The sequence below is a fragment of the Marmota marmota genome, unplaced genomic scaffold (assembly GCF_001458135.2).
Source record: "Marmota marmota marmota unplaced genomic scaffold, marMar, whole genome shotgun sequence".
Taxonomy (NCBI): Eukaryota; Metazoa; Chordata; class Mammalia; order Rodentia; family Sciuridae; genus Marmota; species Marmota marmota.
Genome location: NW_025999900.1, coordinates 61,832,399 through 61,838,972, shown reverse-complemented (window position 1 = coordinate 61,838,972; position 6,574 = coordinate 61,832,399).

Sequence of the window (6,574 nt, the reverse complement as noted above, 5' to 3'; positions counted from 1 at the left end):
AGCAGGTCTCCAGCACCAGAGCAGAGCTGCCTCTTGTGATGATGTCAATTACTATCCCCCCAGTGGACAGTTCTCTTCTGCCTCTTTCCTGCCTGAGGACCTTCCATGGCTCCCCACTGCCCATCTAGTCAGCAGTGAGCCTTCCTTGGGCTCTCAAGCATCTACAATGTGGTCCTACTAGATTTTCTTCCTCCAGTGTCAAGGACACCCCTATTTGTCCTCTCCACCATACACAGACATGGATCCCAGACTCTGGGCTATGTCCTCATCTTTCCCTACTCCCAGTCTTGCCCGGCCTTGTAGCCTTATCAAGCCCACCCGTCCCCTTACCTCCATCAGTGAGGCCAACATGTCACACAAGGAAAACACAAGTCCTCATGGTGTCAGGTCTCAGCTCCAGTCATTCCATATTTGCAAAAGCTGCTGGCCAGGTTGAATGAATTTGGGTTCAGTCAATTCAGTATATTCACAGAACTGGACCTCAAATGGAAATTTCACTAAGTTGAAGTGACGTCAACCTTGGTCTCTCCTCCAGGCAAACTGGCCAGATTGGAACTGACACATTTGAAATCTTCACCTAAGTCCCTCACTCTGACTCTGAGTCTGCTGGAGGGTTTTCTTCACTTTTTGCCTTTTGAAAATTTCCAGTGCCTTTGACCTACCTGCTGGAAACTCGCTTTTATGTGTTCCATGTTTCATCTGAGAAAATTAAGTCCAAAGTGAAATATTCTATAGAAAGCAGGCAAGGAGACGGCGTGGGTGTGGGTTGAGAATTGCTACCACTCGTATGCTTTCTGGAAGTGCAAAAGGTGATTGCATCTCCAATCCTTCAGCAGGGGGAGAAACGTATTCAGTGTCATGTAGCTGAGAAGTGATTCAAGCTAGATCTGAGCAACAGTCGTCAGACTCCAGTCTGCTCACGTGAACATGGTGCTAACATCCAATATGGCGCCAAGGCACAGTGAGGGGGACACTGGGAAGGGCAAGTCCCTGCAGGCACAACAGTTTGGGGTTATGCTAACCTGGATATGCAGGAAGAGCAGCCTGGGGATTTATCTGACCAGCTCCCTCTGGGTCCCTTTAAAGCAGAGGAGCAGGGAAGGAGGTGGTGGCCACAGTGGACCCTCACATTCGAGCTTCCCCCAGGACCAGGGCCCAGAAGCCAGGCCTGACAAAGGTCTAAGGACCCTTCAAGACTGAGGCTTTCAGTAGAGCTGAGTCTGATAGCTCTGTCTGGCTGGTTTTCTAGCACTGACCTGCTCAGACACTCATGCACCCATTCTTTCAGCCAGTCTTCATGGAAGGCTTCCCATTGGGACCTGGGCTTCATGCAGGGGTCCATCAGGCTCCGCCCATCATCAGCAGGAAGTCATGGGCATGTGGAGAGGCGTAGCTCTGAGAAAATCAGTATTAGAAGGAGATGAGGACTTGGACAGAAGCCCAAGCTTGGTGGGGGAGAGGACAGCAGGTCCAACGGCTGCAGTGGTGCATGAGCCAAGGTCAAGGGGATCCCAGAGCTGGTCTTAAAAATGAACAGATGAGAAGAGAAACAGTGTGGAAGGCTGAACCCCTGTGACTGGATTAAGACATTGTGAGGAGGAGCAGACTTCTGCAAGAACAGAGGTGAGGAGCGGAAGGAGAGAACTAGGGTCAGCTGTGGTGGCGTGATCGCTGTGGGGGAGCACATCCAGGGTGGACAGGTCACCCAGCAGCATTCATCACCACTCCTCATCACCTTCCTTTGCCCCAGGGACATGCCCGGCTGTTCTGTTGAGAAACCAGCCTTGGCTAATAAAGGTAGGTGGCCAGACAGCAGAGCTCTATCGTGCCCCAGCACTAAAACACTGGCCTTGACTAGCTTTCCCTAGTGAGTGGCAGGCGAGAGCTGCGCCCACTCCCTGTGAGGACAAGATTAGGCGATGGCTTCGGGCAACCAGAGGCAGGCCCTGTGAAAGAACAGCCCTGTGCAGGTCAGAGGCTGTGGGTGAAGTCCAGCCCAGGCCTCCCCCTCCCAACTGTGCCCGCACCTGCTCGCTGCCTGTAGGGGTGCCTGAGCAGCAGTCCACCAGGGCCTTCTGCTGGAGAGGGTGCCTTGGGATGGAGAAGTGGTGGCCAAGATCTGCAGCGACTCCTGGCAGGGCCTCCAGCCATCCCAGGAGCTCTCGTTCCTCATGAGCCCATCTTTGAAACAGGGTCGCTGTCCCCCTTCTTGACCATCTGCAATCCTCACATAAGAATCCCTTTTTATGAACTTTCTTTTTCCTTTTCTCTATGGGTTCCTAAGAAGGAAAACTACCGAGTGCCACAGAAGGAAATCAACCAGCCCCTGACCCACCTCGGCTCCCTGGTGCTGTAGTGCCCCCCCCCCATCCTGAGATGCAGGCCCCTCCTGGGGGACGAGCATCGCTGCACCCACATTTGAGGTGTATGCCGAGGCCCAGAGGAAGTCAGCCATGCACAGGCCCCGGCGGCCGGCCGCATCCTGCTAACTATAGCAGGTTCAATGTGCTGAACTGCTGTCTCCTCTGAGCACACAGGGCTGGGTGGGGCAACCCAGTGGGGGCACCGGACACCTGGACGGCATGCAGCACCGTGGCCAGCTGCTGTGTCCTCCCAGGGACTCCCTCACCCTGCACCCACAGGGCTGTCAGCACTGAACTCCCTCTACGTGGGGCTCCGTCCTCCAGGACCCCGTGGAAGGACACAGGACAGGACCAGCACGTTGCTGGGAGGAGGCCGGATGGAAGCGAGGGGAAGAAAAGAAGCTACAGGGGAAATGACTGCAGAGAAAAGGGACAGAAGCAGAGAGTGAGGGAACTGGAAGAGGGAAGATGGAGGCAGGTGAGGAGGGAGAGGGAGGGGTGACCCCACAGCCACCATCTTTCTGAGACTTGAGCACACTCAAGGCCAGCGCTGCCACTTCCTAATACTGCTGCAGACTATGCAGTCTGGACACTGCTTCACTTCTCTCACCTGTGGAACAGGGGTGGTCAGAGCACCCTCCCCTGGGGGCAGGATTGGGAATATGGATGTGCAAAATATCAAGCAAGGGGCCAGTGACAGTGTTTAGTGAGCGGTAAGCTCCATGGCAATAGCGTCGTCCATCATTAGTGCAGAGGTAGAAATTAGGGGTCAAGGAGGGGCAGGGCCTGACCAAGGACATGGGGCTGCCTGGAGACAGAGTGAACCCACAGCCAAGCTGCAGGCTGCAGAGGGGCATCCTTCCTCTCCTTGAGCCTGAGGAGAGGGCCTCCTCTCTTGGCTGGTCCATTTTCAGACCCAAGACACTGGCCAGGTGGTCACAGACTCAGCACTGTCATTTCAGGTGAAATAAGAGGACAGGACTTAAAAAGGTGGGTGGAGTCAGTGCAAGATCTCTCTTGGGTGAAAGTAGCAATCGCCCATAGAACCCATTAATGACAGCCCTGTAGGGGGGGGGGGGGCGGAATGACACTGAGAGAGGGAGGGGTACGTGGGATTCGGGGCATGGCCGAGTGTGCACACGCGTGTTTTGTGCTGTGCACAATGTGGTCCTGCGTGTGGACAAGCACACACGTCAGCGTGCATGTACGCAGATGTGTGTGTGTCTGTGGGTGTGGATTCCTGCATGTGGGCACAAGCACATAGGTACGTTGTATGCACATGCACAGTATGTCAGCAGGGCTGTGTGTGCATGCACAGGGCACATGGACAGGACGTCATTCCCGGGCCCTGGCGCCCTGCTCACTTCTCCTCCCTCCTCCATCCAGAGCCTTCTTTATTTCCTCATCAAATTATGACTCGTGAGCCAGGAAAGCCCTCCCTTATTACCTGAGAACTTGCTAGAAATGCGGAATCCCACACCTACCCCAAACCTACTGAATCAGACTCTGTATGTTAGCAAAACCACCTCTCGGGTGGTTTCTATGCTCGTCAAAGCTGGAGAGATTTTGCTGCCCAGAAGGTGAGGTCTGCTTTAAATTCAAATCATATATATGGCCTGGGAAAAATTACCATGTGGTCAAACAGGCCCAACAGGGGCCTTTGGAAGCCCTCCATACATTGCATCTCGCTTGGTCCTTCCAAGAAGACTCATGACTGTTCCCATTTCAGAGATCAGGAGACTAAGGAGCCAGAAGGTAAGATTTGTACCCCAGGTCATGCAGGTCCCAAGGTCTATATAGGAATGTGAACACGGCTTCCTTCTCAAAGCATCTTGCTGCATTTTAAGATGGAGGAATTGTCTAAGATGAGAAGGATTTCAGAAGGGTAACCAGAGATCTTTCTCTTCTGTGTGTGTTGAACTTAAGCCCACCTTGAGGGCAAGGCCTGGCTCACTCAGAGCTTTGATGATGGTTTTCCCATATCACAAGAGGCTCTTATCATGGGATCCTGGGGCATGTCTGGGAGCAAGAACTCTCTCCCTGGTTCTGAATGTGGTTCCTCATGTGCCTGAGGTTCGTGGCACCCCTGGATTGCTCTTCATCTGCACCATGGGGAATGAGTGGTGGGATCCTGGTCTTGAAATCTGAAATGTGAAAGACTTTAATCTCACCCAGCCGGTCCCACAGAGCCCACATTGGAAGTTAATCTATTAGAAGCACAGTTGGGTCCCTTTATAGATACGCACAAGTTGCCCGAATGCTTTTGATATCTGAATTAGGCAGGGACTTAGGAACACTGCACCCACCGTCTTAACCCTCCCGGGAGTCCTAGGAGGTCAGCTTTGTGAAATCCATTTAACAGATGTGCAGACTGAGCTCTGGAGGTTAATCCACTTTTCCCAAGTGCTCACGGGTAGTTGATGCAGGGACTGAGAGTCTGTCTGGCCCCAGAGTCCTTGCTCACTCTATCTTCCCAGCACAGCCTTGGTATTTTAATTTCTGACTCAGCCTGAGATAAGGAAAATCTGGATGAACGTTGGAGAGCTATGTGTGAGACAATTTTAGCAGGTCTGCGTGTCATTTTGGGTGTCCAAATCTTTCTCTTGACTGACGTCCTGGCAGTTCAAGCTCCCAGATTCCAGTGTGAAAGAAAAATAAAAATATCTACTAAAACTTTTGACTCAACGTTTCTTGTGCTCAGAATAGTGGAAGCCAAAGCTGAACACACAGTTCTGGAGGCTGGATGCGCTGACGGCAGGGTCTCTTCTCCATCCTCCAAACCCTCCCTCCACACGGGGCTGCACTCATGCAGGACCACATGCCTCCCTCTAAGGGAATTCTGTGGACCTGCAGGTGCCATTGGCTCCAGGGACTCCCACCCCAAGCACACTGCTAGAGTTGGGCTGAAGTCCTTCCTTCCACCCCTTCCTCTGAATTTCCCTTATCTTCTCTGTTACTTTAGTTATAGAGTCAGCCGTGCTGATCCTGGGTTCTAATTTAAATATCTCTATGTGTGCTTATTTATTTGATGCCTGGCACTCCCACCCCTGGCACTAGACCATGATCCCCGTGGGACTGTCTCACCCCATGGGAACAATGCATGGGAGTTGGGAGGTACTGGTCAAGGTTTTGTTGAATGACTAAATAAGCAAATGAGCTTCAGCGATTCCTGGGCCGGATCAGAGTCCAATGTTAAGTCCGCAACGACTCGTCTGTCTCTGATGAAGAACAGAAAATGGCCGTGGACCTCCTGCAAGTAGCAAAGTGGCTGGTGTGTGGCACTCTCTTCCAAGGGTTAGTGCCTCCAAATATGTGGAGACAACATGCCAGCCTGGGTCTGGAAGAGGTGCTTGGGACAGTCCCCTCCCTGCTGACTCACAGTCTTCCACACAACAGACACAGAAATAGCACATTGCAGGGCAGAGGCCACTGGATTACAACTGTATGTGGTATCTGAGGGTCAGAAGCTACGGAAGTTTGAGTCGACCTAGGATGAATGTCCAGGGCTGCCCCTAGCTGGAGCTTGGACAACAGGGCCTAACAGATACTGCTGAGCTGAGGCTCCTGCCGGGTGTGAGGGACCTCCCAAAAGCCCTGGATTCTGCAGTTTCACTGCCCACCCGAAGGGAGACTGAGAGTCCCCTTGGAGACCCTGCAGAACTCCTTCCGGAAGGCGTGACTTCTTCCGGCCAGAATGCCCTTTGTAGGGGATTACAGTTGGTTCCTGCCCTGCAGACCTGGTCAGAGGCGAAACACTCTTCCAGCCCCAAGAACCCCACCTCCCAGAGGGAAAGGATGGAATGAAGGGAAACCAGACACAGAGACGGGAATGATGGGCCTGAAGGAGTCCATACTTTTCTGAGTCTGAACCAGACACTTTAGATATATTATTCCACTGAATCTTCATACAAATTCAGAAATTCTTGAAAGTAATTTGTGAGATAAGTAATAGAATGTGGATGTGTTTAAGTGACTTTTCAGGAGACTTGGAGTTAGGACGGAGAAGGGGCAACTCTGAGAGCAGGCCTTCCTGCCTCAGTGTCCCTGTCAGGCTACTGTGGGGCCGACACTTCTGAAGCTCTCCTTGGAACACAGGGGCTGATTCCATGTTCTGTCTCTAGTATATATATCACTTTCCCTTCATTGTGACAGGAAAAAAAAAAAAAAAGAAGAACTTCACCTGCAAGTGGATACTGGGCAGGGTCACTGCT